Genomic DNA, 6905 nt, shown 5'->3' on the forward strand with positions numbered 1-6905 from the left:
GGAATTTCTCATTGCAGGAGGCTGAGCAGGTCTTCCTTTCTGGTCCGGATTATCATTACAGGTCAGAGTAGAATATGAATTATTTTTGCACAATGCCCAGTGCACCTTTTGTTACTGATATTTCTGTTAACCCAACAGTGATTGTTCTCTGATAACTTGATTTATAACACACAATGAACACATTGCATCCACTTAAGTTACAATGGATTATATTTCTCATAGTTATAATGTATTATAGGTCTCATATCTTGCCATTGTTTAAGATCTGCACAATAAGTACACCTTATTTGTATTTTTACTGTAAAATAAATACAAAGTCTTAATGAAAACATTCCAAAATGCTTTAATGTGGTCTTATTATTATTAAGTGCTCTTTGTCTGCTTTAAGTGAAGTAACTTCACTGTACTTAAAGCAGACAAAGACCACTTATAAATAATAATAATAATAATTTTTCTCAAACAGCCATAAGATCTGATATCCGATCAGATGAATGTGTACACAACTATTTTTATTGTAATATCAATTTGATTATTTTGATGGTAACCTTTAGACAACTGTTGATAAGTAACTCTGTGACTACATGTCAACTAGCAATCATTAGAGTATTAGTAGACTGTCTGCTAAATATCTGCTAACACCTTTTTGATGGTTCCCCAACAGATATTCTACTCACTATAAGCAACTTTGCAAGTAAGGTATTACACACTTTGTAATTAACATCTGATGCATTTATAAATCAAAAATCACAATTTAAATTAAAAAAAAAATGTTCCTGAGATTCAATATCTTTAACATGTACAAATATTACTACAAACTAAACCACCAGGGTCCTAGAAATGTGGTCCTGAAACTGCAGCCTCTGCTGTATTATCCAATTCGGTAGGTGGCACTGTTACAAAAGAATAGGGTCCTAGAACTGCGGTCCTGAAACTGCAGCCTCCGGTTGTGCAGGAACACCCTTCTCATTTGGACAGACACTGTTGGCCTCCTCTCAGACATTTAATGCAACTCCTCTAATTGACCATCTGAAAGTCTCCTGCTCTTTTGTAGTCCCAGGACGCCAAAAGATCAGCTGAAACCAGTGTTACCCTTAGAGTGTTGTGTATGTGAAACAGAAAAAAAGCAATCATAAAGCATAAAATCAATTATTTCTATTTATGAGTTAATGTGCTTAGAGTGCTTTTTGTGTAATACCTAATGATAATATTCAGCATAATTTGAGAATGATCCAACGAAAATATTTTGCACTTTTGGACCCCATTATACAAAAGTGTCTTGAGTATGTACCGTTAAATAAAACGGTTCAAACTTCTTTTTCAGATGCTCCCAAAAACACCATAGCCCTGGTCAGTCCATCGGGTTCAGCGTCTGAAGGCAGTGTGGTGGTGCTGAACTGTCATAGTGATGCTTACCCTGCAATCCAGCGCTATGAGTGGTACAGAGACAGTGAATCTGGTAAGCTAGTTACAGAATCAAGGACAGACTCTAACAATGACAGCCAGAAGTACCGTTCAGGGTCTGTATGTCTGCAAGGTCTTCAACACCCACGGAACCGACCAATCAAGGCCTGTCGCTGTGGACATAAATAGTAAATATCCTTCTGTTAGCTGAAACTTTAAGTTAGTTCATTTTTTTCAGTAGCTCAGGTGAATTTGCAAGCTAACAAGCTATTTTTTTTTCAACGAGTAGTAGTGTAGAGTGATAAAACGGAGCGATCTGACGTAATAATTAAAATACTCATGTACAATCTCTTTCTCATATGAAGCATAAGTCCGATGTTTCATTTAAATGTTTCACGATTCATTTGAGTCCCTGTGATTTCCATCTTCTCTTTTTGTGGCGATATTTACAAAATGTTTTTTTTCCTATTAGCTGCATTTTATTAGCAAGCAGCTGCTTTAGACAAAAAAAATTGACTCAATGTCAAAAACAAGACAAGACACAACATGCCAAACCATAACATGAGCAATGGAGAATTCCAGTGAGTAGAAACGGGGGGGGGGGAATTATTACTGTGTGTACACTCGTGTATTCAATTCAAGGGAGAAGAAAATATGTTTGCTTACACCCCTTGACGTCAAATCAAAACTTTTTTTGTTTGCTTGTTTACATGTCTAGGAGCTTAATGTATGCTTTCTTTTCATCATCTTGGACATCTTTATGTGTCATTGACCCATAATAACTTTAGTTCAGTGATTTAATCTATGCTTGACTAATGATGAAGGTGATTCATGGCAGACAGACTCTTTGGATAAATTGGTGGCAGTGTTGATGTGGCTTCAGAAGGGGCAGTAACTGGACACATGGTCAGTTCCTGATGTAAACAAGCAATTAAATCAGAAACTACATCAGAACCACATCAAAATATATTCGTAAGAGTATCAGTGGGCAATTAGGCCTAGTTAGGCCTGTAAACTTGCTCAACTTCAGAATGTTCATTCTCAGACCATTTGTAACTGCAATGTGGAAAGCAATGTGTTTTATGTGAACTTGAGTTATGTATCTCCTTGGGTGATCTTTTAGTGGTATGCAAGTAAATGTCATAATATCTGTCTGTGTGTGTCATAGTGACGTGAAATTAGCGACGGCTTTTTTCTTCAATTCAATTCAAGTTTATTTGTATAGCGCTTTTCACGATACAAATCGTTGCAAGGCAATTTTACAGCAAATTAAGTTTCTACAATATTTAGTGGTAGCTTATCAGTGGTGACTGTCAGTTAATGTACATATGGCAGAAATGAACGGAAAAATCAATTAAAGACGTAATCAAACAGACGATGAACACCATTAACACCAATTATTATATGATGCAATCAAGCTTATAGCAAAATTTGGTAGTTCTGTATGTTGTTTCAGGGTTGGCATCATCTGAGGTCCTCTGAGGGGTTGCATCATCTCTTTTCAGGTGTTCTGGATCCAGACTGAAGCTTGTGTAAATCCTAGCAAAAACAGAGACACAAATAGAGACATAATTAGCATAGCTGCTGTTCCAACCAAGCCAAATTTATTTGTTTAACCCAAGATAAAGAATAATAATGTGCATTTGATCAGATATAAGAGAAAACTATTGGTCATCCAATCTTTTACATTTTTAACACACAAGATAATTTAGAACTTGTTGAGATATATTGTTGAGTATCATCAGCATAACAGTGGAAACTAATCCCGTATTTTCTGATAATATTACCAAGGGCAACATGTATATTGAAAATAGCAGAGGACCAAGGACAGATCCTTGTGGCACTCCATATTTTACTGGTGATAATTGAGATGACTCCCCATTTAAATAAACAAAGTGGTAGCAATCGGACAGGTAGGATCTAAACCATCTTAAAGCCTGCCCTTGAATACCTGTATAGTTTTGTAATCGATCTATGAGTATGTCATGATCTATAGTGTCGAACACAGCACTAAGATCAAGTAAAACTAGCAATGAGATGCAGCCTTGGTCTGACGCAAGCAGCAAGTCATTTGTAATTTTAACAAGTGCAGTTTCTGTGCTATGGTGGGGCCTGAAACCTGACTGAAATTCTTCATAGAGATAATTTTTTTGCAGGAAGGAGCACAATTGAGCAGACACAACTTTTTCTAAAATTTTAGACATAAAAGGAAGATTTGAGATGGGTCTGTAATTTGCCAGTTCACTAAGATCTACTTGTGGTTTCTTAATAAGAGGCTTAATAACAGCCAGCTTGAATGGTTTTGGGACGTGTCCTGAAGACAACGACGAGTTAATAATATTGAGAAGCGGTTCTTCTGCTACAGGTAACAAATCTTTTAATAATTTAGTGGGTACAGGATCTAATAGGCATGTTGTTGGTTTAGATGCAGTGATAAGTTTATTTAGCTCTTCCTGTCCTATGGCTGTAAAGCACTGCAGTTTATCTTTTGGTGCGATGAATGAAGCTGAAGTATTATACACTGTAGAATCTACATTTGTTATTGTATTTCTGATGTTATCCATTTTATCAGTGAAGAAATTCATAAAGTCATTACTATTAAACTGTGAGGGAATATTTAGATTGGGTGGCGTCTGGTTATTTGTTGTTTTGGTTATTTTCTATGAGTTTATGGATATGCTCGGCCCTGGCAGCTTTTAGAGCCTGTCTATAGCTTCTGTTTCTGATTCAGGTTGCTCCATTGCGCCATACATTATATGTGGACTTCTGACACTTTTCTGAATTCTTATTACTGCAGTGGATTTGGTCAAATACAAAAGGTGATGTTTGACATCCATAACATGACGTTCAGCCTGTTTTTTTAAAAACAAAATTCAGTGTAAGGAGATCAGCTGTAATGTACAAGTTTTATTTATAAAGCACATTTAAAATCAACCTTAGTTGGCCAAAGTGCAAAAAGTTAAGAAAAAAAATCTAATAAAAAGCAAGAAAATACATACACATTACAAAGAACTAAAAGCACAAGAAAAAAAAAAACATAAGATGCCACATCCTGGCATGGGGATGAGGCTTCTTCATCAGAACAAATTTTGAGAAATTATGCATTAAATCACTTGTTTACCAATGGATCCTCTGGAGTGAATGAGTGCCGTCAGTCTAAACGGCTGATAAAAACTTCACAATAAGCCACACGACTCCAGTCCATCAGTTAACATACTATAAAGTGAAAAGCTACATGTTTGTAAGAAAGAAATTCAATAAGGAGTTTTTAGGAATTATAAGGAGATTCTTAATGATGGATTTGTTTATTACAAACATGCTGTCAGCTGTTTGGACTCCAAGTCTGATAGCACCAATTCCCTGCAGAGGATCCATTAGTGAGCAAGTGATGTTAAATTCCTCCAAATCTGTTCGGATTAAGAAACAAACTCATCTATGGATGGCCTGAGGGTGAGTAAATTTTCTACTAATTTTCAAAAGAACTATTAAAGAACTATTTATTTAAGGAGGTCTATGATATATCTGGGTAAAGCTGTCCAGTAGCATTGGCAGTAGCCTTGCTGACACAGGACCTCCTAGAGAGTACTGTGATTTATATGTTACTTCTAAAAAAAAAAAAAAAAAAAGTCAATCAGAATAAACAACTAATTTGAAAGGGGTCATATGATGCTTTTTTTAAAGATCATTATTTTGTGTATTTGGTGTAACAGAATATGCTGACATGCTTTAATGTTCATAAAAACACATTATTTTTCAAATACTGTATTTGAACAGTCAATAGCAAATACTTAAACTAATAACAAAACAGTAGCTGATTCAGAAGCGCCAGATTGTCATAGCAAAGTCAGAATTACCTCCTCTCCTAGGTTCATGAAACGTTCGTCCCTAAAATGCATTGCTGTTCTGTTGTAAGTATTCTTAAAGATTCCTAAATGCATCTACTTTCGGAAGGGCAAATAAAGTGTTTTTGCTTTCGCCTAGAAACACACAGCGTCTCCCTGACATGGCTGCTTCAACACTAACGGTGGTTACTGAAACCACGCCTTCTTTCTTTGCGTGCACATTTGGGCGGCACTATACTAATATTTCCACATAGTGAGGTAGATATGTGGGGGTGTGTTAGAACGAGCCGTTTTAGGGGGGCGTGGCAGAGACATAACTTTGATAAAGAATATCTCTTTGGTTTTGAGACTTGAGTCTTTGCAACTTCAGGGATCTTATCTATGCACAATCAGCTTGTAACACTCCAAAGAGAAAGGAAAACTTGAAATTGCATCATATGACCCCTATTAGATAAAAACGACCACTATTAGAGAAAGTTGCTTGTTATTTCTCCAGGTTTATTGACCTAGTTAAAAGCATATATTTTCATTTAACTCTCATCATACATACATTTTACTTACAATTCAGATTCCAAACTCACTTAAATGATAGAATCACAAAAATATTGCAGTAATGTTTAGAAAATAACACTTGTTTTAACTTTTTTTTTTAAGTTTAAAAAAAAATTTAATAAAACACATCAGCATATTTTTCTTCTTTCTTTCAGCCTGTTAAAAAGACTTTAAGTATAATATCATCATAAATCACGAGATATAACAAATAGCATACCATAGCACAAACTTTGCTTTCATGCAAATTCATAGAGCACAGGCTAGGGTGTGGAAGATTTATTATCTAAATTATATGAAACAAATTTACTGGAAGCCAGATATTGTCATTTTCAAAGACCCTTCAATTGTATTTGTCTTTCTTACTGTTAGGCGTCAGAAAGTTTGCATGGACCCATGACCTACACCACCCTCCACGGGACCATGACTCAGTGTATAATGTAATACAGGTCAGTGTTCTCATACACACTTTTGCTCTTTTCATATTACATATTAATTCAATATGAATAAATGGAGTTCCTTTCCAAAAGTTTAGTATTGAAAGTTTTGTTAAACTACACACAGAAAAACAACATGCTTCTATTTGAACTTGCATGAAAGTAAACTTTGAAAGATGCATTAAACACGGCTGTGTTTCTTATTTCTCTGGAAAACAGCTTAAAGTTGCAAAAGTTGTGTTTAGATACTATGAGACTTTTTTCCATAACATAATTCAATCAACCGTTAAATCAACTGACTGAGTGGTTATCAATTTCCTGAGACAGGAAGTATAGAAATTATTTCTCAGAAAACAAGAGTTGTGCAAGCATATTAAACACTGATATGCTGATCATTAGATGCTCTGCTGACATGCTGCATGTGCAAACATTTTTGCTTTGGAGAGTGTGCTTACAAGATAGAGGGGAGACATTTGTCCTGATTTCATATGAATTGTGATGACACAAACTGCTGTATGAACTGCTGCAGAAACTTTGCTAAACCTCAGCCCAAGTAGGAGTTGTAGCCTAGAAGTAACCTATATACAAAATACTGTGGTGCTCAGGTTAAAGATGCAGGTTCCAATCTGTCCTGAGGCCTGCATGTCTGAAGTTACACCCCCCCCCCCCCCCCTTT

At 35.8% G+C, this 6905-nt stretch overlaps 1 pseudogene; it reads left to right on the forward strand.

The window, feature by feature from the left end:
- Nucleotides 1-794: 794 nt before the first annotated feature.
- LOC107589467 (sialoadhesin-like) overlaps nucleotides 795-6905 on the forward strand; it is a 9504-nt pseudogene continuing 3393 nt past the window's right edge.

Source organism: Sinocyclocheilus grahami, unplaced genomic scaffold (assembly GCF_001515645.1).
Source record: "Sinocyclocheilus grahami isolate Dianchi unplaced genomic scaffold, SAMN03320097.WGS_v1.1 scaffold116.1, whole genome shotgun sequence".
Lineage (NCBI taxonomy): Eukaryota > Metazoa > Chordata > Actinopteri > Cypriniformes > Cyprinidae > Sinocyclocheilus > Sinocyclocheilus grahami.